This window comes from Acomys minous (genome assembly GCF_964271855.1).
Source record: "Acomys minous genome assembly, chromosome: 12".
Lineage (NCBI taxonomy): Eukaryota > Metazoa > Chordata > Mammalia > Rodentia > Muridae > Acomys > Acomys minous.
The window spans coordinates 1,790,611-1,812,882 of NC_140493.1; the positions used below are offsets into that span (position 1 = coordinate 1,790,611).

Here is a 22,272-nt window from a genome sequence, read left to right on the forward strand (position 1 = left end):
ACACCGCTGTCCTAAGTCTGTTCCACGTCGCCGTAACAGAACACTTGAGATCACAATTATGGTTTGAACTGGGAATGTTACCCCACAAGCTCATGTTGTGAGCCATTGGGCCCCCAGCTTGGGGCATTATTTGGGGGGTCTGTGGAGCCTTTAGGAGATGGGGCCTGGTTGGTGGAGGGAAGTCACTGGGAGTGGCCCTTGAAGGTTATACCTGTCCAGGGCAGCAGCCTATGCTCTGTAATTCTTGTTCAGATACCACCTGAGGAGTCTCTCTGCCACACAGTCCACGATCATGAGCAAGCCTGATGGACATCAACACTCTCAACCCATAAGCTAAAATAAACCTCCTCCTCCTCCTCAATGGTGTTTCTGTCAAGTATTTAGCCGGTAACTTATAAGGATCAGGGCTTGCTTTGGCTCACGGTTCTGGAGGTCTGAGAGCAGGGTATCAGCACCTCTCTCCATCTTCAGGTGATGGCCTGGTGCTGGGTCACAGCATGGTGAAGATGCAGACGGGGGGATGGGGTGCATGTGTGTTCAAGGGTGAGCGAGGGAAGCTGTCAGGCTCTAGAGAGAGTCATGGATTCAGTCATGGGGCAGTGTCTCCACGACTCCATCAGAGTCCAAAGATCCCACTGGGAATCAAATTTCCACTTGAATTTGGTGGGGACAAACATGTTCCTTTGGCCACATGGTCTGTGTCGCTCAAATGTCAACCTTCACATTGGCTTAACTTTTGGGGGTCTGACTCTTGCTGGACTCTGGGCCATTGGTCACACATGCTCCTTATCATCTGGTCTCAGGCAGGAGGGCACCAGGTGACAGCTGAGGGAGGGCTTGATGCTTCCCATACAGTCCCATGTGACATGGGTGACACCACCCACCCCTGTGGAGACACAGGACCACCAGAGGTTGGAGCCCCATGAGGCTTGTGACTCAGGTTCCCTCAGGTCCCGGAGACCCCCATGCTCTGCCTGGAGTCTTCAGGGTCTCCTTTGCTCCCCCTACAGTCCCCCAATTTCCTTTCTTCCCTGTACAGTGACCCTACTTCCCTTTCCTTCCCTACAGTGGCCCCACTTTCCTTTCCTCCCCTACAGTGACCCCACTTTCCTTTCCTTCCCTTACAGTGACCCCACTTTCCTTTCTTCCCTACAGTGACCCCACTTTCCTTTCCTCCCCTACAGTGACCCCACTTTCCTCTCCTTCCCTACAGTGACCCCACTTTCCTTTCCTCCCCTACAGTGACCCCACTTTCCTCTCCTTCCTTACAGTGACCCCACTTTCCTTTCCTCCCCTACAGTGACCCCACTTTCCTCTCCTTCCCTACAGTGACCCCACTTTCCTTTCCTCCCCTACAGTGACCCCACTTTCCTTTCTTCCCCCTACAGTGACCCCACTTCCCTTTCCTCCCCTACAGTGACCCCACTTTCCTTTCCTCCCCTACAGTGACCCCACTTTCCTCTCCTTCCTTACAGTGACCCCACTTTCCTTTCCTCCCCTACAGTGACCCCACTTTCTTTCTTCCCCCTACAGTGACCCCACTTCCCTTTCCTCCCCTACAGTGACCCCACTTTCCTTTCTTCCCTACAGTGACCCCACTTTCCTTTCCTCCCCTACAGTGACCCCACTTTCCTTTCCTTCCCTACAGTGACCCCACTTTCCTTTCCTCCCCTACAGTGACCCCACTTTCCTTTCCTCCCCTACAGTGACCCCACTTTCCTTTCCTCCCCTACAGTGACCCCACTTTCCTTTCCTCCCCTACAGTGACCCCACTTTCCTTTCCTCCCCTACAGTGACCCCACTTTCCTTTCCTCCCCTACAGTGACCCCACTTTCCTTTCCTTCCCTACAGTGACCCCACTTTCCTTTCCTCCCCTACAGTGACCCCACTTTCCTCTCCTTCCCCTACAGTGACCCCACTTTCCTTTCTTCCCCCTACAGTGACCCCACTTTCCTTTCCTCCCCTACAGTGACCCCACTTTCCTCTCCTTCCCCTACAGTGAACCCACTTTCCTTTCTTCCCCCTACAGTGACCCCACTTTCCTTTCCTCCCCTACAGTGACCCCACTTTCCTTTCCTTCCCTACAGTGACCCCACTTTCCTTTCCTCCCCTACAGTGACCCCACTTTCCTTTCTTCCCCTACAGTGACCCCACTTTCCTTTCCTCCCCTACAGTGACCCCACTTTCCTTTCTTCCCCCTACAGTGACCCCACTTTCCTTTCCCCCCTACAGTGACCCCACTTTCCTTCCCCTACAGTGACCCCACTTTCCTTTCTTCCCCCTACAGTGACCCCACTTTCCTTCCCCTACAGTGACCCCACTTTCCTTTCTTCCCCCTACAGTGACCCCACTTTCCTTTCCCCCCCTACAGTGACCCCACTTTCCTTTCCCCCTACAGTGACCCCACTTTCCTTTCTTCCCTACAGTGACCCCACTTTCCTTTCCTTCCCCTACAGTGACCCCACTTTCCTTTCCCCCTACAGTGACCCCACTTTCCTCTCCTTCCCCTACAGTGACCCCACTTTCCTTTCCTCCCCTACAGTGACCCCACTTTCCTTTCCTCCCCTACAGTGACCCCACTTTCCTTTCCTCCCCTACAGTGACCCCACTTTCCTTTCCTCCCCTACAGTGACCCCACTTTCCTTTCCTCCCCTACAGTGACCCCACTTTCCTTTCTTCCCTACAGTGACCCCACTTTCCTTTCCTCCCCTACAGTGACCCCACTTTCCTTTCTTCCCTGCAGTGACCCCACTTTCCTTTCCTCCCCTACAGTGACCCCACTTTCCTTTCCTTCCCCTACAGTGACCCCACTTTCCTTTCCTCCCCTACAGTGACCCCACTTTCCTTTCCTCCCCTACAGTGACCCCACTTTCCTTTCCTTCCCTACAGTGACCCCACTTTCCTTTCTTCCCTGCAGTGACCCCACTTTCCTTTCCTCCCCTACAGTGACCCCACTTTCCTTTCCTCCCCTACAGTGACCCCACTTTCCTTTCCTCCCCTACAGTGACCCCACTTTCCTTTCTTCCCTGCAGTGACCCCACTTTCCTTTCCTCCCCTACAGTGACCCCACTTTCCTTTCCTCCCCTACAGTGACCCCACTTTCCTTTCCTCCCCTACAGTGACCCCACTTTCCTTTCCTCCCCTACAGTGACCCCACTTTCCTTTCCTTCCCTACAGTGACCCCACTTTCCTTTCCTCCCCTACAGTGACCCCACTTTCCTCTCCTTCCCCTACAGTGACCCCACTTTCCTTTCTTCCCCCTACAGTGACCCCACTTTCCTTTCCTCCCCTACAGTGACCCCACTTTCCTCTCCTTCCCCTACAGTGAACCCACTTTCCTTTCTTCCCCCTACAGTGACCCCACTTTCCTTTCCTTCCCTACAGTGACCCCACTTTCCTTTCCTCCCCTACAGTGACCCCACTTTCCTTTCTTCCCCTACAGTGACCCCACTTTCCTTTCCTCCCCTACAGTGACCCCACTTTCCTTTCTTCCCCCTACAGTGACCCCACTTTCCTTTCCCCCCCTACAGTGACCCCACTTTCCTTCCCCTACAGTGACCCCACTTTCCTTTCTTCCCCCTACAGTGACCCCACTTTCCTTCCCCTACAGTGACCCCACTTTCCTTTCTTCCCCCTACAGTGACCCCACTTTCCTTTCCCCCCCTACAGTGACCCCACTTTCCTTTCCCCCTACAGTGACCCCACTTTCCTTTCTTCCCTACAGTGACCCCACTTTCCTTTCCTTCCCCTACAGTGACCCCACTTTCCTTTCCCCTACAGTGACCCCACTTTCCTCTCCTTCCCCTACAGTGACCCCACTTTCCTTTCCTCCCCTACAGTGACCCCACTTTCCTTTCCTCCCCTACAGTGACCCCACTTTCCTTTCCTCCCCTACAGTGACCCCACTTTCCTTTCCTCCCCTACAGTGACCCCACTTTCCTTTCCTCCCTACAGTGACCCCACTTTCCTTTCTTCCCTACAGTGACCCCACTTTCCTTTCCTCCCCTACAGTGACCCCACTTTCCTTTCTTCCCTGCAGTGACCCCACTTTCCTTTCCTCCCCTACAGTGACCCCACTTTCCTTTCCTTCCCCTACAGTGACCCCACTTTCCTTTCCTCCCCTACAGTGACCCCACTTTCCTTTCCTCCCCTACAGTGACCCCACTTTCCTTTCCTCCCCTACAGTGACCCCACTTTCCTTTCCTTCCCTACAGTGACCCCACTTTCCTTTCTTCCCTGCAGTGACCCCACTTTCCTTTCCTCCCCTACAGTGACCCCACTTTCCTTTCCTCCCCTACAGTGACCCCACTTTCCTTTCCTCCCCTACAGTGACCCCACTTTCCTTTCTTCCCTGCAGTGACCCCACTTTCCTTTCCTCCCCTACAGTGACCCCACTTTCCTTTCCTCCCCTACAGTGACCCCACTTTCCTTTCCTCCCCTACAGTGACCCCACTTTCCTTTCCTCCCCTATAGTGACCCCACTTTCCTTTCCTTCCCTACAGTGACCCCACTTTCCTTTCTTCCCTGCAGTGACCCCACTTTCCTTTCCTCCCCTACAGTGACCCCACTTTCCTTTCTTACCCTACAGTGACCCCACTTTCCCTTTCTCCCTACAGTGACCCCACTTTCCTTTCCTCCCCTACAGTGACCCCACTTTCCTTTCTTCCCCTACAGTGACCCCACTTTCCTTTCCTCCCCTACAGTGACCCCACTTTCCTTTCCTTTCCTACAGTGACCCCACTTTCCTTTCTTCCCTGCAGTGACCCCACTTTCCTTTCCTCCCCTACAGTGACCCCACTTTCCTTTCCTTCCCTACAGTGACCCCACTTTCCTTTCTTCCCTGCAGTGACCCCACTTTCCTTTCCTCCCCTACAGTGACCCCACTTCCTTTCCTCCCCTACAGTGACCCCACTTTCCTTTCCTTCCCTACAGTGACCCCACTTTCCTTTCCTCCCCTACAGTGACCCCACTTTCCTTTCCTCCCCTACAGTGACCCCACTTTCCTTTCCTCCCCTACAGTGACCCCACTTTCCTTTCTTCCCCTACAGTGACCCCACTTTCCTTTCCTTCCCTACAGTGACCCCACTTTCCTTTCCTTCCCTACAGTGACCCCACTTTCCTTTCCTCCCCTACAGTGACCCCACTTTCCTTTCCTCCCCTACAGTGACCCCACTTTCCTTTCTTCCCTACAGTGACCCCACTTTCCTTTCCTTCCCTACAGTGACCCCACTTTCCTTTCCTTCCCTACAGTGACCCCACTTTCCTTTCCTCCCCTACAGTGACCCCACTTTCCTTTCTTCCCTACAGTGACCCCACTTTCCTTTCTTCCCCTACAGTGACCCCACTTTCCTTTCTTCCCTACAGTGACCCCACTTTCCTTTCCTCCCCTACAGTGACCCCACTTTCCTTTCCTTCCCTACAGTGACCCCACTTTCCTTTCCTCCCCTACAGTGACCCCACTTTCCTTTCCTCCCCTACAGTGACCCCACTTTCCTTTCTTACCCTACAGTGACCCCACTTTCCTTTCCTTCCCTACAGTGACCCCACTTTCCTTTCCTTCCCTACAGTGACCCCACTTTCCTTTCCTCCCCTACAGTGACCCCACTTTCCTTTCTTCCCTACAGTGACCCCACTTTCCTTTCCTCCCCTACAGTGACCCCACTTTCCTTTCCTTCCCTACAGTGACCCCACTTTCCTTTCCTCCCCTACAGTGACCCCACTTTCCTTTCCTCCCCTACAGTGACCCCACTTTCCTTTCTTCCCCTACAGTGACCCCACTTTCCTTTCCTTCCCTACAGTGACCCCACTTTCCTTTCCTTCCCTACAGTGACCCCACTTTCCTTTCCTCCCCTACAGTGACCCCACTTTCCTTTCTTCCCCTACAGTGACCCCACTTTCCTTTCCTCCCCTACAGTGACCCCACTTTCCTTTCCTCCCCTACAGTGACCCCACTTTCCTTTCCTTCCCTACAGTGACCCCACTTTCCTTTCTTCCCTACAGTGACCCCACTTTCCTTTCCTCCCCTACAGTGACCCCACTTTCCTTTCTTCCCCTACAGTGACCCCACTTTCCCTTTCTTCCCTACAGTGACCCCACTTTCCTTTCTTCCCTACAGTGACCCCACTTTCCTTTCCTCCCCTACAGTGACCCCACTTTCCTTTCTTCCCCTACAGTGACCCCACTTTCCCTTTCTTCCCTACAGTGACCCCACTTTCCTTTCCTCCCCTACAGTGACCCCACTTTCCTTTCCTCCCCTACAGTGACCCCACTTTCCTTTCCTCCCCTACAGTGACCCCACTTTCCTTTCCTCCCCTACAGTGACCCCACTTTCCTTTCTTCCCTACAGTGACCCCACTTTCCTTTCCTCCCCTACAGTGACCCCACTTTCCTTTCTTCCCCTACAGTGACCCCACTTTCCTTTCTTCCCTACAGTGACCCCACTTTCCTTTCCTCCCCTACAGTGACCCCACTTTCCTTTCCTTCCCTACAGTGACCCCACTTTCCTTTCCTCCCCTACAGTGACCCCACTTTCCTTTCCACCCCTACAGTGACCCCACTTTCCTTTCTTACCCTACAGTGACCCCACTTTCCTTTCCTTCCCTACAGTGACCCCACTTTCCTTTCCTCCCCTACAGTGACCCCACTTTCCTTTCCTCCCCTACAGTGACCCCACTTTCCTTTCTTCCCCTACAGTGACCCCACTTTCCTTTCCTCCCTACAGTGACCCCACTTTCCTTTCCTCCCCTACAGTGACCCCACTTTCCTTTCCTTCCCTACAGTGACCCCACTTTCCTTTCCTCCCTACAGTGACCCCACTTTCCTTTCCTTCCCTACAGTGACCCCACTTTCCTTTCCTCCCCTACAGTGACCCCACTTTCCTTTCCTTCCCTACAGTGACCCCACTTTCCTTTCCTCCCCTACAGTGACCCCACTTTCCTTTCTTCCCCTACAGTGACCCCACTTTCCTTTCTTCCCTACAGTGACCCCACTTTCCTTTCCTCCCCTACAGTGACCCCACTTTCCTTTCCTTCCCTACAGTGACCCCACTTTCCTTTCCTCCCCTACAGTGACCCCACTTTCCTTTCCTCCCCTACAGTGACCCCACTTTCCTTTCCTTCCCTACAGTGACCCCACTTTCCTTTCCTCCCCTACAGTGACCCCACTTTCCTTTCCTCCCCTACAGTGACCCCACTTTCCTTTCCTTCCCTACAGTGACCCCACTTTCCTTTCTTCCCCTACAGTGACCCCACTTTCCTTTCTTCCCCTACAGTGACCCCACTTTCCTTTCCTCCCCTACAGTGACCCCACTTTCCTTTCCTCCCCTACAGTGACCCCACTTTCCTTTCCTCCCCTACAGTGACCCCACTTTCCTTTCCTTCCCTACAGTGACCCCACTTTCCTTTCTTCCCCTACAGTGACCCCACTTTCCTTTCCTTCCCTACAGTGACCCCACTTTCCTTTCCTTCCTTACAGTGACCCCACTTTCCTTTCTTCCCCTACAGTGACCCCACTTTCCTTTCCTCCCCTACAGTGACCCCACTTTCCTTTCTTCCCCTACAGTGACCCCACTTTCCTTTCTTCCCCTACAGTGACCCCACTTTCCTTTCTTCCCTACAGTGACCCCACTTTCCTTTCCTTCCCTACAGTGACCCCACTTTCCTTTCCTTCCTTACAGTGACCCCACTTTCCTTTCTTCCCCTACAGTGACCCCACTTTCCTTTCCTTCCCTACAGTGACCCCACTTTCCTTTCCTCCCCTACAGTGACCCCACTTTCCTTTCTTCCCCTACAGTGACCCCACTTTCCTTTCCTCCCCTACAGTGACCCCACTTTCCTTTCCTCCCCTACAGTGACCCCACTTTCCTTTCCTCCCCTACAGTGACCCCACTTTCCTTTCCTTCCCTACAGTGACCCCACTTTCCTTTCCTCCCCTATAGTGACCCCACTTTCCTTTCTTCCCCTACAGTGACCCCACTTTCCTTTCTTCCCCTAAGGTGACCCCACTTTCCTTTCCTCCCCTACAGTGACCCCACTTTCCTTTCCTTCCCTACAGTGACCCCACTTTCCTTTCCTTCCCTACAGTGACCCCACTTTCCTTTCCTCCCCTACAGTGACCCCACTTTCCTTTCTTCCCCTACAGTGACCCCACTTTCCTTTCCTCCCCTACAGTGACCCCACTTTCCTTTCTTCCCCTACAGTGACCCCACTTTCCTTTCCTCCCCTACAGTGACCCCACTTTCCTTTCCTCCCCTACAGTGACCCCACTTTCCTTTCCTCCCCTACAGTGACCCCACTTTCCTTTCCTTCCCTACAGTGACCCCACTTTCCTTTCCTCCCCTACAGTGACCCCACTTTCCTTTCCTCCCCTATAGTGACCCCACTTTCCTTTCTTCCCCTACAGTGACCCCACTTTCCTTTCTTCCCTACAGTGACCCCACTTTCCTTTCCTCCCCTACAGTGACCCCACTTTCCTTTCCCCCCCTACAGTGACCCCACTTTCCTTTCCTCCCCTACAGTGACCCCACTTCCCTTTCCTCCCCTACAGTGACCCCACTTTCCTTTCCTCCCCTACAGTGACCCCACTTTCCTTTCCTCCCCTACAGTGACCCCACTTTCCTTTCCTTCCCTACAGTGACCCCACTTTCCTTTCCTTCCCTACAGTGACCCCACTTTCCTTTCCTCCCCTACAGTGACCCCACTTTCCTTTCCTCCCCTACAGTGACCCCACTTTCCTTTCCTCCCCTACAGTGACCCCACTTTCCTTTCCTTCCCTACAGTGACCCCACTTCCCTTTCCTCCCCTACAGTGACCCCACTTTCCTTTCTTCCCTACAGTGACCCCACTTTCCTTTCCTTCCCTACAGTGACCCCACTTTCCTTTCCTCCCCTACAGTGACCCCACTTTCCTTTCTTCCCCTACAGTGACCCCACTTTCCTTTCTTCCCTACAGTGACCCCACTTTCCTTTCCTTCCCTACAGTGACCCCACTTTCCTTTCCTCCCCTACAGTGACCCCACTTTCCTTTCTTCCCCTACAGTGACCCCACTTTCCTTTCCTCCCCTACAGTGACCCCACTTCCCTTTCCTCCCCTACAGTGACCCCACTTTCCTTTCCTCCCCTACAGTGACCCCACTTTCCTTTCCTCCCCTACAGTGACCCCACTTTCCTTTCCTCCCCTACAGTGACCCCACTTTCCTTTCCTCCCCTACAGTGACCCCACTTTCCTTTCCTCCCCTACAGTGACCCCACTTTCCTTTCCTCCCCTACAGTGACCCCACTTTCCTTTCCTCCCCTACAGTGACCCCACTTTCCTTTCCTTCCCTACAGTGACCCCACTTTCCTTTCCTTCCCTACAGTGACCCCACTTTCCTTTCCTCCCCTACAGTGACCCCACTTTCCTTTCTTCCCCTACAGTGACCCCACTTTCCTTTCTTCCCCTACAGTGACCCCACTTTCCTTTCCTCCCCTACAGTGACCCCACTTTCCTTTCCTCCCCTACAGTGACCCCACTTTCCTTTCTTCCCCTACAGTGACCCCACTTTCCTTTCTTCCCCTACAGTGACCCCACTTTCCTTTCCTCCCCTACAGTGACCCCACTTTCCTTTCCTCCCCTACAGTGACCCCACTTTCCTTTCTTCCCCTACAGTGACCCCACTTTCCTTTCCTCCCCTACAGTGACCCCACTTTCCTTTCCTCCCCTACAGTGACCCCACTTTCCTTTCCTCCCCTACAGTGACCCCACTTTCCTTTCCTCCCCTACAGTGACCCCACTTTCCTTTCCTCCCCTACAGTGACCCCACTTTCCTTTCTTCCCCTACAGTGACCCCACTTTCCTTTCCTTCCTTACAGTGACCCCACTTTCCTCTCCTTCCCCTACAGTGACCCCACTTTCCTTTCTTCCCCTACAGTGACCCCACTTTCCTTTCTTCCCCTACAGTGACCCCACTTTCCTTTCTTCCCCTACAGTGACCCCACTTTCCTTTCTTCCCCTACAGTGACCCCACTTTCCTTTCCCCCCCTACAGTGACCCCACTTTCCTTTCTTTCCCTACAGTGACCCCACTTTCCTTTCCCCCCTACAGTGACCCCACTTTCCTTTCCTCCCCTACAGTGACCCCACTTTCCTTTCCTCCCCTACAGTGACCCCACTTTCCTTTCCTCCCCTACAGTGACCCCACTTTCCTTTCTTCCCCTACAGTGACCCCACTTTCCTTTCTTCCCCTACAGTGACCCCACTTTCCTTTCCTCCCCTACAGTGACCCCACTTTCCTTTCCTCCCCTACAGTGACCCCACTTTCCTTTCTTCCCCTACAGTGACCCCACTTTCCTTTCTTCCCCTACAGTGACCCCACTTTCCTTTCCTCCCCTACAGTGACCCCACTTTCCTTTCCTCCCCTACAGTGACCCCACTTTCCTTTCTTCCCCTACAGTGACCCCACTTTCCTTTCTTCCCTACAGTGACCCCACTTTCCTTTCCTCCCCTACAGTGACCCCACTTTCCTTTCTTCCCCTACAGTGACCCCACTTTCCTTTCTTCCCCTACAGTGACCCCACTTTCCTTTCCTCCCCTACAGTGACCCCACTTTCCTTTCCTCCCCTACAGTGACCCCACTTTCCTTTCCTCCCTACAGTGACCCCACTTTCCTTTCCTCCCCTACAGTGACCCCACTTTCCTTTCCTCCCCTACAGTGACCCCACTTTCCTTTCTTCCCCTACAGTGACCCCACTTTCCTTTCTTCCCCTACAGTGACCCCACTTTCCTTTCTTCCCCTACAGTGACCCCACTTTCCTTTCCCCCCCTACAGTGACCCCACTTTCCTTTCCTCCCCTACAGTGACCCCACTTTCCTTTCCTCCTTTACAGTGACCCCACTTTCCTTTCCTCCCCTACAGTGACCCCACTTTCCTTTCCTCCCCTACAGTGACCCCACTTTCCTTTCCTTCCTTACAGTGACCCCACTTTCCTCTCCTTCCCCTACAGTGACCCCACTTTCCTTTCTTCCCCTACAGTGACCCCACTTTCCTTTCTTCCCCTACAGTGACCCCACTTTCCTTTCTTCCCCTACAGTGACCCCACTTTCCTTTCTTCCCCTACAGTGACCCCACTTTCCTTTCCCCCCTACAGTGACCCCACTTTCCTTTCCTCCCCTACAGTGACCCCACTTTCCTTTCCCCCCCTACAGTGACCCCACTTTCCTTTCCTCCCCTACAGTGACCCCACTTTCCTTTCCTCCCCTACAGTGACCCCACTTTCCTTTCCTCCCCTACAGTGACCCCACTTTCCTTTCCTCCCTACAGTGACCCCACTTTCCTTTCCTCCCCTACAGTGACCCCACTTTCCTTTCCTTCCCTACAGTGACCCCACTTTCCTTTCCTCCCTACAGTGACCCCACTTTCCTTTCCTCCCCTACAGTGACCCCACTTTCCTTTCCTCCCCTACAGTGACCCCACTTTCCTTTCCTCCCCTACAGTGACCCCACTTTCCTTTCCTTCCCTACAGTGACCCCACTTTCCTTTCCTTCCCTACAGTGACCCCACTTTCCTTTCTTCCCCTACAGTGACCCCACTTCCCTTTCCTCCCCTACAGTGACCCCACTTTCCTTTCCTCCCCTACAGTGACCCCACTTCCCTTTCCTCCCTACAGTGACCCCACTTTCCTTTCCTCCCCTACAGTGACCCCACTTTCCTTTCCTCCCCTACAGTGACCCCACTTTCCTTTCCTTCCCTACAGTGACCCCACTTTCCTTTCCTCCCCTACAGTGACCCCACTTTCCTTTCCTTCCCTACAGTGACCCCACTTTCCTTTCCTCCCCTACAGTGACCCCACTTTCCTTTCTTCCCCTACAGTGACCCCACTTTCCTTTCCTTCCCTACAGTGACCCCACTTTCCTTTCCTCCCCTACAGTGACCCCACTTTCCTTTCTTCCCCTACAGTGACCCCACTTTCCTTTCCTCCCCTACAGTGACCCCACTTTCCTTTCCTCCCCTACAGTGACCCCACTTTCCTTTCCTCCCCTACAGTGACCCCACTTTCCTTTCTTCCCCTACAGTGACCCCACTTTCCTTTCCTTCCTTACAGTGACCCCACTTTCCTCTCCTTCCCCTACAGTGACCCCACTTTCCTTTCTTCCCCTACAGTGACCCCACTTTCCTTTCCTTCCTTACAGTGACCCCACTTTCCTCTCCTTCCCCTACAGTGACCCCACTTTCCTTTCTTCCCCTACAGTGACCCCACTTTCCTTTCCCCCCCTACAGTGACCCCACTTTCCTTTCTTCCCCTACAGTGACCCCACTTTCCTTTCTTCCCCTACAGTGACCCCACTTTCCTTTCTTCCCCTACAGTGACCCCACTTTCCTTTCTTTCCCTACAGTGACCCCACTTTCCTTTCTTCCCCTACAGTGACCCCACTTTCCTTTCCCCCCCTACAGTGACCCCACTTTCCTTTCCTCCCCTACAGTGACCCCACTTTCCTTTCCTCCTTTACAGTGACCCCACTTTCCTTTCCTCCCCTACAGTGACCCCACTTTCCTTTCCTCCCCTACAGTGACCCCACTTTCCTTTCCTCCCCTACAGTGACCCCACTTTCCTTTCCTTCCCTACAGTGACCCCACTTTCCCTTTCTCCCCTACAGTGACCCCACTTTCCTTTCCTCCCCTACAGTGACCCCACTTTCCCTTTCTCCCCTACAGTGACCCCACTTTCCATTCCTCCCTCACAGTGACCCCACTTCCCTTTCCTTCTCGCACAAGCGGGAAGCCTGTGTATATGGAATCCTCTGGCTGTATTTGCTCCTGTTGTGTGTGTAAAACTGTGGCGGCTTATGAAGCAAGTATGGAGTGAGCCATTGCCTGGGTAATGGAGACGCCAAAACAAACAGCATTGGCGGAGACCTGTGGGGCTCGGTCTACCGAGTGCAGGAAAACCCAGGAGCTAACACAGCTGTACGTAACATGACATCCAGTAGCGTTAACGTCTATGAAGAAGAATCACATGGCACAGGAAGATGAACGACCCGGGTGGCCTTTGTAGGCACATGTGTTTCTGCGACAATGCTGGTTTCCTCTGATGGCCAGCCAACGGATTTGAGCACAGTTCTCATCAAGGGCAGGCCCATCCTTCAGGAATGAGCCTTGGTGAAGGGTGGCATTCAAGATGCCTGTGGCCTGTCTTTTCCCGTGTGCCAGGCTTCCTTGACCCATCAGCCTATCCCCTAGCAGGCCAGGCTATTCACACCAGGGGCCTATCCATCGGCGGCTTGCTCATCCTTGGCAGCCAGGCTGGAATACCATCCCCTCCCACTCGCCTGCGGTGTGCGGTTCCTCCAGCAGGACCCATGGAACCACCTAGCATGGAAAGAGAAGCAACATTCTAGCTGCCGGCCCAGCATCTCCCCACACCAGCTCTTCAGGCGAGCAAGCTGCAACTCAGAGGGTGAAGGGTCTGCTCATGGTGCTGGGGAGCAGCAGGGCCTAGGCGGGTGTCTGTAGAGCCTTGGCACCCCAAAGTCTGTCCTAGCAGTTCATGCTTGTGCCTCCTCCATTACCTCAGCACCCACTTGTCCCAGGGTCCTCGAGTGTGTACCTCAGCACCCACTTGTCCCAGGGTCCTCGAGTGTGGCTCAACCCCAGGATACATTTTCTTCAAGAATGTGCTACTGAGTGGAGTCCCCTTCTCTGGGGAGTAAGATCTCTTTCAAGGTAATCTCAATGCCTCGGCAACACAAGTGAGAAACCACTGGGTTAATAAGTTTGTGCTTTTATATATCCACACATGTACGGTTTACATAATTTAATATTCAAACTGGGTCCTTTTGATACCATCAAATGCTAAACTGATCCTTGGGAAAGAGGCAAAGCAAAGACCTCCAAGCTAGTGGCCCCTCTGAACCTGGCATTCTGGCTTTGAATTTTGGCTCTTTTAATTGCTAGTTGTGGCCCAGCACAAAATCGTGCCCTTGTAAAATGGGCTTAACATCAGCTAGCCTTTCGCTTCTGTACACCAGCAACTCATCTCAGCCCCTCTGGGGCAGTTTCTACCTGGCAGCATGGCTAATTCTCCTGATAGCTCATGTGTGTCATTGCTAATAGTGACAGCGCCATGGTCACATTGCCTGTTTTGCTCTGGGGGTATTGGGACTTGGGGGAGGGAGGTTCAGTGGCACACAGGGGGTCAGGGCACATGCGGAGGAGGAACAGAGGTGGGTACTGAGGTCATGAGAGCGTCTGGAGTCTGTGCTCCCAGTTCTGACACCTCGCTGCTGTTGTGGTTGCACCTGTGCATTGTGTAATGGAGACACGTGACAGAGAAAAGTGTTGCTGGGTAAATCGTGTCGCTGCGCCAACACCAGAGTGTGTTCACGCTCACCTGGACAGTACAGCTCAACCCCTAAAGAGATGCACTAGACATGAGTTGTACACAGCTGCTGCTGGGGCACCAAAGTGGGCGAACAGAGCATCACACTCTAAGATGGATGATGACTAAGCACACAGTGCAGCAGTGCAGGCACCAGTAAGAGCCGTTTGTCTTCTTGTCAGGTATCGTTACTGCCTTCGAGTGTGTGTGCTACAGCCTTTTAAACATTTGGCAGTGCTGTATCCTTGTGTACTCCAGCCTTACCTTGAACACTCGTGTCTTCCCCAGTGCTTTGAGAAAGGGAGGATCACCAACTGACAGGAATTTTTCAGCCTTGCTTTCCACCTATGGGACCGAGTCATACAGGTTGCTGTTTGCTGACCTGTATGCAGGCCTGAACAGCCTGTTTGCAGGCTCTTGCTGGTTAGCAACTTCATTTAGGAAGAGTCTCATTGAGGGCCACTGTCTACCTTGGGACATCCCATGTAGCCCAGGCTGGCCTTCGACTTGCAATGATCTTCCTGTCTCTGCACCCAGAGTGGGAGTCCGGGTATACAGCACCGCATCCTGCCCACAGGACTATATTGATTTGAGTCTGTGTCTATATTGATTTGAGTCTCTGTCTCTCTCTGTCTCTGCCTCTGCCTCTGCCTCTGTCTCTGTCTGTCTGTCTCCCTCCCTCCCTCCGTGTGTATGTGTGTGTGTGTGTGTGTCTGTGTGTGTGTGTGTGTGTGTGTGTGTGTGTGTGTGTGTGTGTGTGTGTGTGTTGTAGGGTATGGATTGATTGGCTTAGACTCCAGGAGTCGGGCGGCAGCAGCAGCTAGTGGAGCTGTACTGTGGGACATTGAATCTGTCTCCTTAAGTGCGTTCCCAGGTGCAAACCCTTCCAGGACGGCTAATGTGTGCACACACTGCCCTCTGCCAGCAGCTCCTGGTACTGCACCTGCTGTGGCCCTGAACCCTGGATCAGGCCCTCTGGAGGAGGAGGTGTTGCTTGCTTCCCTGGCTTGCCTAGACGGGCCCCAAACTCTGAGTTGCCAGGACCCGTGTCCTGCCTCCCTTCCTCCTTCTCTTCTCTCATGGAAGGAGAAGGGAGGCAGCCCCCTTTCCTAACCTCCTCACCTGTAGAAGCTGGGTGTTCCTTCACACAGCTTTTCATCAGGTGGCTGAGAACCTTGGTGCTGTGTCAGAGGTCCTGGAAGTGTGGGAGGTCTGTCACTCAGCAACACTCCCCCCTCCAAGCCCCACTGGCACTGTGTGCGGTGCCAGCTCCAGCCCTGGCTACAAGAGAAGCCTTTGAATAACTCTGTCTCTCAAAGCAGACAGACAAGACATAGCCAGTGCTCTGCAGGGCTGCACACCGGCAATCCTGGAAGGCTTCCTGGAGGAGGATGTGGGAGGCTATGCATCGTGGGAGATGGGGAGCTTTGTAAAGACTCTGTAGGTCCCCCAGGACTCCTGCAGGCTGGCGGCTGCATGGAGGACAATTATTTTGCAGCCTCTAGACTCCTATTTGGCAGCTACTCCCAGCACCACCACAGGGTCCTTCCGGTCTCTCCTGCCCCGGTGTTGCTGTGATGCTCCCTTAGGAGGACTGTGGCCCAGACCTTCCATCGGACTTCCTCCCACCACGCATCCCCACAAGGCTTTTAGATCTCTGCGGCTCCAGATCCTTCTGCCTAGAACCACAGATGAAGCACCAAGGGCCGCACGAAGCCAATCCAGGACCTGAACAACAATGTCCTGGGCTGAGAGGGGCAGCAGCCTGTGTGTGTGTGTGTGTGTGTGTGTGTGTGTGTGTGTGTGTGTGTGTGTGTGTGTAAGGACACATTGTAGCCAATGTCCCAGGCTGAGAAGGGCAGCAGTGTGTGTGTGTGTGTGTGTGTGTGTGTGTGTGTGTGTGTGTGTGTGTAAGGACACATTGTAGCCAATGTCCCAGGCAGAGAGGGGCGGCAGCAGCGTGTGTGTGTGTGTGTGTGTGTGTGTGTGTGTGTGTGTGTACCGTGCAAGGACACACTGCAGCCAAACAGCGGTGCATTTGGTGCTGGCTTTGGTTATTTTGCTACTTCTCAGTGACAAGGTCTGCCTGCTTTCTGTTTGCTTCCTCATTTTCACAGTGGGGGCGGAAGCGAAAGGAATCACCTGAGAGCGAAATGAATTAAGATGCTCAAAGTACTGGATCAAGGAGCCGTAAGGCAAGTGACTGCTCCATGTTTCGCCGAGGTGTGCCTGCCCAGGCTAGCTTCACGGCCTGCTCCATTCCCGTCCTACTGTGTTCTCCTCAGCCGCCAGGAGGCTCTTTCCCATGGCTGCTGACTCCTCCACCCACTGTCCTCGGCTTGTTCCCCCACCCCAACCCCCGTTCCTCTTCATTAACTGGAAAACCAGTGTGCTGCAGTCCTGAAGTTCACCGGCTCTTACTCCCAGGCTCCTTGTGCCCTCTCAGCTCTGATAGCTCCTGACTGATTTCACAAGCCTCCTGCTGATCTGCCAGCGGGCATCACGGCCTGCAGCCAGCCACAGAACTCCACTTGCCTTTCTGGGACCCCTGACCACCAGGGAAATGAAGACTTGGTCCCTGCTGTTAGCCTCCCCCGCCACTTCCGCCACTTCCGCAGGACGGGTGGGAAGACTTTGCAGCTACAGTGGGAGGAGTTGGCGTTGTCACCCCAGGCTCCAGGTGCCAGCATCTTGTGGGGCCTAAGCAATACTTGCTCCAGTGTCTAATTCTATGACCAGTCAGTTTAAGTGTGGATGGCGCTTGGACAGGACGTTTCCTGAAGTCAGCAGACGACCTGTCCCTCCTGTTCCTGGCTGGGCCGCGTATGTTCATGAACTCCAAGGGCTTGCCTTGCCTTGGTCTGCAGCCCATTGCTTCAGTCTTGGCTTTTTCAGACTCTCTCTGCCAACACCCTTAGCTTTTCTATGATAGCTTAATTGTGTCTTTTCCTCTCCATTCTCACCTGGTCTTGCGTTATCTGGGGGCCCGGTACCTTGGCTGTACCCAGGGATATCCACCCCCAGCCCCCCAGCCCCCTCCAATCCTAACTCCAGGGTCTGGCAGGCTCAGTTATAACGCTGACCTAGAGACGGGGCTGGCCTTCCCCTCTACCCCTGTGCCGGCAGGCCTGGCCCACCACTCCAGCGTCTCCCTGGGGAAGAGCCGGGGCAGGACTCCTCCTTCCTGTTTGGACAGGGATGGTGGGAGACAGAAAGCTCGTCATTAGCAGCGACTTGGCTTAATTACAGCCCACAGCAGAGCCAGGCTTGTTTACTCTGCAAATGTGGAGGGAAGAGGTGGGTCAGGCATCAGTTTCCCAGTCAGGATCAAAAGATTAAGGCCTTCTATCCCTCCCCAGCCCGCCCTTCCTTCCTTCCTTCCTTTCTTTCTTTCTTTCTTTCTTTCTTTCTTTCTATCTTTATTTTTTAAAGAATCATGCTGTGGAGAAGGCCAGGGTCAGAGAATGTCTTATACACATCTCCAAGAAGAGGCTGTCTCTTTCTGGGACAAAGAGACAGATGGACTTGAATGGTTCCCCCACCCCACCCCATGGTATTTTGGAACAAGTGAGGGGAAGAAATTTCATCTTTTGCAGAGCAAGACTGCACTTGCCTGGACATACCTGAGAGCGTGTGAGCTCGGAGGGAAATGCCTGTGACGGCTGTGGGCAGGTGGTGGGCGGGGTTGCACAGGCCTCACAGAGCTTTTCTTTTAAAGGAGAGCAGAGAAAGAGAGCTGAGGGTGCTTGGTCTGTAGTGAAGGGGTCTGTCAGGCAGTGATGGCCTGGGACGCAGGAGCGGGAGATACAGGAAGGGAGAGACGAGCTTTGCGGGAGGGGGGGGGGCACATGTGGGGACCCAGGGGGACCCAGAGAGGATTTGCAGAAGTTAAAATGAGTCCATAGGATCTGAAGAGGGGCAAGGTTCCTGGGCCGGAGCCCTAGTGAGCTGGGACGCACATCCTGTTACAGACATGGTGACAAGTCACGTGGTCACATCGGCCACCATTGCCGTGTGAGTGCAGTAGGCCTCTGCTTACAAAAACAAAAACAAAAATAAAAACCAACCAAACAAACAAAAAGTGCACCAAGGAGGTGGAGCAGTGGCCATTCCCTTCTTACTGCCCACCTCACAGAGTGTTCCATAGCACCCTCGGGGGAAGTGTGGGGAAGGCACCTTCCTACACACACATCCTCTGCAAGGGAGCGGAGATGTTCCTGTGAGCAACAGTGAGCGCCTCCCGGGAGATAGGCCTGATGCTTGGGCTGTCTAAGTAGGCTTTGCCCTACAAAACAGTTGAGACAGTCCTGGCGGCCGTGGCTGGTCTCTCGTACCCGCTTTCTCCTCCTGCTTCTTATTAACAGGGTTCCCACTCACCGTCCCCCTTCCTCCCCCCACTCTGACTTACCACGTGACTCCAGGGCCCCGGATCTGGTGCAGGATCCTCTGCAGGTGGGACCAGAGCCTACAACAGCCAAAGAAGTTCATGTCGGGAAGGGGATGAGCTTGGAGAGGGAGCAGAGATGGTGCGAGAAAAGATGCCCTGTTGTTGAGGCAGCTGCCTGACTATGCGCCGAGAGCGGAGAGACCAGGACCTCCATGTCGAGGTTAGGCAGAGGGTTTGGGTTCAGCACTGAGTCCCCTCTGGCAAGGCTAAGCAGGACGCTCAGCACCAGACTCTCTCCCACTGCTTCATCGTCCGGTTAGCTCGGAATCCTTCGAGTTTCTTCCTCTCTCCACAAACGGCCTTGAACTACAGAATCTGCCAAGGGATGGCTGTCTTGGGCCTTGGGGCAGTCAGCAGAGCAAAGGGTTAGAGAAACATGGCCTCCGTTGTCCTCTGCGAAGCAGGCAGACATGACCTCAGCCTCACTGTTGGGCGCTGTGACCATGCCCCTACTTGCTATTCCTCTTCCTATTTTCCTGTGTGTGATGTGCTTTGCAGGGCTGGATTTTTTTTTGCTTTCCCAGACTATTCTGTGTCAAGATGGTGACAAACCAGAACGCAGTGGACTCTGGGACTTTCCAGAATCTCTGAACCCCCTGAGGCTCTCAGGCAATGCAGAGCCCACTTATAGTTCGGGCCTTATGAGGTTGCCCCCTGGAGACTCTTGTGTGACTCCACACTGCCTGCAGGGAGAAGGGAGTTGCTTACAGCCTGCTCCCTGCAGCCGCCTGGCCTGCCTGGCCTTCCAATCCCACCCCGCAGCAGAAAAGCCAACCTCTGTTCTGCTGGTAAAGCATGCTTGCAAGTAATTACTCAAAGAACCCAAATTTCAATGATAGCATTGAACAGTGCACGACTTCCTCCCAGTTAGGCATGACCTCGGCCATCGTGAGGCAGAGCAACTGCGACAAGCCGCAGGAACCCTCAGGAGATCATCTCAGAGGGAGAGGGATGGTCACAAAACCCCACGGCACAAGACCCTTGTGATGCATTCATGAGGTGATTCCCTGGTCTCTTTTCTCCCCTGCATTCCAGAAGCTGCTACATAAGAGGAAACAAAGGGCTGTGCTGGGGTGCTTTGCAGTGGTACCAGAGCCTACAGATTACCTGCATTCCCATAAGTGACCCCAGAACACCAGTTTGATGGAATCTCACTTTAGGGCGTTAGCTCTTTCCCTGTTTGGGACAAATAGATCCTAGTTGTCATTGTCATTGGCGTTGGTGTGTGTGTGTGTGTGTGTGTGTGTGTGTGTGTGTGTGTGTGTGTGTGTGTGTGTGGTCTCCAGGGAAGACACACTCTGTCTGAGTCAGTCATTGGCACAGGTAGACAGACATAAAACTCCATTACAGAACACACTCCATCCAGTATCTCTGTGCCTCCCGCTTGGTTAGCTCTTGAGTGTAGCGCACAGTGCACACACAGTGGGGTCTCAGCCCCACACCCACCGGCTGAATCAGTCTCTCCGGGCTCCAGATACTCATTACTCTAATGAACATACGGAGGGGTGTGGACGACGCCATGAGTAACTGAAGGACAGCCAAGGCGGTGCAGGGTTGGGCTAGAGGAACTCCTCAGGCAATCCCTGCTCCCGACTCTTAGGAATCAGGAAGGCACCTGCCCCCACTCAGACAAACGCTGTCTTTCCTGGAGACACATACTCACAAATGCACAACAACAACGACGGTGGTAACAACCAAGCTCTGCTTATCCCAGGCAAGGAAGGAGCCAAGGGCCCAAAGAGGATCAACCATGCCGCCGCTGCCTCTTCCTTCACCGTCACCACAGCCATCGCCTGTCGTGACACGCTTGCTGACCACCCCAGGCAGGCCCCTCAGGAATTCTTTGAGAATGACCACGAGGGCTCCCGGGCGCCAGGGCTCCTTCCTCGCTTGCCACAGCCTGCTGCTTCACTCAACCTACAGCTCTCTTTCCTTCCTTGAGAATTTCATATCGTGTGTTTTGATAATATTCACACTTAACCCCTCCCTGATCTACCTTCTCACCCCTGCCCTGCAACTTAATGTCATATTATTTTTTTTATAACAACCAACTCCATTTTATTTTTAATTAACAAGTGATCGCCACACCCTTGAGGAAAATGGAATATCTCTGGACAGGCCTCAGAAACTCAATTACCCACAGCTCTCAGGCGTTGGTGCTCAGGACCCCTTCCCACCCTAAGCTAGAATGTTGGCAGACTTGACTTTGTGGCGGGAACCCCAGCTGCCGCGAGTTCCTGAGTGCAGTGGAATGCACCAGTCCAACTGCCATATCCAGGAGACGCTGGTCTGCTCCTGTCCTTCCCGACCCCTCACTGGAGAGAGGGTGTGATGCACAAGTGTGCACCCTGTTGACACACATTCATCGACACCTAGAACCTGGCTTCTGTGTACCCCATGTCTTCTCCAGAGTGCACTATTTACCAATGCTCCATTTTTGAGGGAGGGCCCCACTAAGACGTCTAACTCTCCTACTAGACTGGGCTCCCGCTCTGCCAGGCAGTGGACGGGCAAACCCATCCTAGGAATCTCAATTGGAGCCAGGCTTATTTTCCTTTTGGGTGGTGGTGATGAGAGGCCGGCACTGTGGGATCTAAAATTTCCGGGGCTGGAGAGATGGCTCAGTGGTTTAGAGCACTGTCTGCTCTTCCAGAGGTCCTGAGTTCAATTCCCAGCAACCACATGGTGGCTCACAACCATCTATACTGGAATCTGGTGCTTTCTTCTGGCCTGCAGGTGTACAAGCAGATAAGATCAGTTATATACATAAAGTAAATAAATCTTTAAAATTTCCAAATGGCCTCTGACTTGAAGGCGGACCTTCTTCTTCTGTCTACGAACTCATCACCACTTTGCCGACGTTTTCTCTGAGCATTGGAACGGCATCTAACCTTGACTAACACGCACCCCCAACCCCACGTGAGGCCTGGCTCCATTGCAGCCTCCCTTGTCCCGCACGCCGCACTTGTCTCATAAGAGTCTCTGCCTCAGACAGCAGAAATCTCCGTGTCTTTGCCTCTGTCATCTCAGTCACAGGACACAGCAGTTGTAGAAACGGGCTTTGCCCTTGGACACACCAGAACTTCTGAACCATCTCGGACTTAGTAGCTGAGCGACCCTGGCCAGTCACTTAATGTCTCTAAAGCTCTGTTTCCCCACTGTGAGCAGCAGGGCACGGGTTAAGTCAGCTTTCCACTGTCAGGTGTGGCAGCGCAGGCCTGCCTGCGAGTCTAGCACTTGGGGAGTTTCTGATCTATGTCGGCTACATAGACAGAGAGACACATGTCTTTAAAACAATTAAAGTTCGTGCGCCGCTGTGTAGCACTTGGCACAACGCCTCGTGCATACAGAGTGAGCCACACACCTTGACTCTTCCTTTTTTGTCACAACCAAGACAGCAGCTGGTCTTCCTCTTGACGCCATCGCTTCTGCCGCTACGGGAGGTCTTCCTGGCCCTTGCGAGTCTACGCCAGCTC

The 22,272-nt window shown here is 53.6% G+C and overlaps 1 long non-coding RNA gene across 1 annotated transcript; it reads left to right on the plus strand.

The window, feature by feature from the left end:
• The first annotated feature begins 16,076 nt into the window (after nt 1-16,076).
• LOC311579299 lies at nt 16,077-21,561 on the plus strand. The gene is made up of 3 exons (XR_014773111.1): nt 16,077-17,172; nt 19,668-19,795; nt 20,511-21,561. It is a non-coding gene; the product is annotated as an uncharacterized lncRNA (long non-coding RNA).
• The last annotated feature ends 711 nt before the right edge of the window (nt 21,562-22,272 follow it).